This window comes from Pinus tabuliformis, chromosome 5_1, assembly GCF_031772625.1.
Source record: "Pinus tabuliformis cultivar Carrire ecotype Pingquan chromosome 5_1, CPIR1, whole genome shotgun sequence".
Taxonomy (NCBI): Eukaryota; Viridiplantae; Streptophyta; class Pinopsida; order Pinales; family Pinaceae; genus Pinus; species Pinus tabuliformis.
The window spans coordinates 128,808,253-128,809,788 of record NC_142305.1 but is presented as its reverse complement, the minus strand read 5'-3'; positions in this window follow the sequence as shown (position 1 = coordinate 128,809,788).

Genomic DNA, 1,536 nt, shown 5'->3' with positions numbered 1-1,536 from the left:
CGATTATAAATGGAAATACTAGTGCATGCATGATATTTGAATAGTGTGGGAGTGTGAAAGGCATGTAAATTTACGGCTTTTCATTTATTTATTTTCAATTTATTTTATATTTCAATTGGAAGCCAACATCAAGAATAACAAATTAATAAATGACTTTTAGAAATAGGTTTAGGAATAATAAAATAACACAAGGCACTACTCTCATTAAGCTTGGTAGCTAAGTAGGTGTTTTTTTTCAAGTTTCTTCATAGATTGACTTGTTAGACTTGTTCCTTTAGTTTCATGCTACATTAACTTGTTCCACCTCATGAGTTGGATTGACTTGTTGCTCTAGTGAGAGAGGAGAATGCGGAGGCTTTTTTTTAGGAGGTATCAATAGTCAAATGAGGGTTTTGAGATGCAGTAAACTAGGAATGAAGTTAATGTTTTGAAGGATAATGTTTATGGGTTGATTGGGGGGTTGTGATATTAGGAATGAAGTTAATGTCATGAAGTATATTATTTTGTCTAGTTTATTATAGGTAAGCATTTTTTAATAAGTTTTATGTTTATATTAACTTGTTTTTATAGATTAGGGTTAGAAAAACATTTAGAAGATTAATAAAGTTAAAAAAGGAGTTTTATAAGATGAATTAGAGGATAAACAAAGTCAAAAGGAAGCTTATAAGATGTAGGTGTTAAAGGGTTAGAGGAGGTGGTATTTGAATATAGTGTATTGGCAATGCATTTTGTATTTGGAAAAATAATTGTAATAGTTAATTGAATTATGTTTTAGTGTTTAAAAATAATTATATCAATTTTTTTTTAATAATTAATTAAATAAATTCATTTTTTATTTTTTAAATTTGTATTTGTGATGATTCATGATTCGCCATATTTGTATTTTAGTCTTTTCTTTTAGTATAAGCTTATAAAGATGTAGGTGTCAAAGGGTTAGAGGAGGTGGTCTATAAGATGTAGGTGTCAAAGGGTTAGAGGAGGTGGTCTTTGAATATAGTGTATTGGAATTTCATTTCATATTTGGAAAAATAATTGTAGTAATTAGTTGAATTATGTTTTAGTGTTTAAAAATAATTATATCAAATTATTTTTATTTTTTAAATAATTAATTAAATAATTTATTTATTTTTAATTTTTTAAATATCTATTTGTGATGATTCATGATTAGCCATATTTGTATTTTAGTCCTTTTTTAGTATCGTCATTAGTCATATTTGTATTTTGTGAGGGAAATTTAAAATGAAAAATACATGTAAATGTGTAGAGCACGGGTGGGACTACTGCAAATTGATTCCAAACACCAAAACTCCAGAGGTCGGAGTTGGTAGAGGGAAATTTAAAATGAAAAATAAAACAAACTTGTGATTACTAAAAAATATGGAGGGAAGGAAACAAAGAGGGCTTTGTTATAGCTTCACCGAAACCATATGTTAATAGTAATAAAGGACTAATTTCCTATGTTCAAGTGTTTATTCCACATTGATACAATACACTTTTTCTTATTCTATGAATATTTAGATATTGAATTGTTAAAAA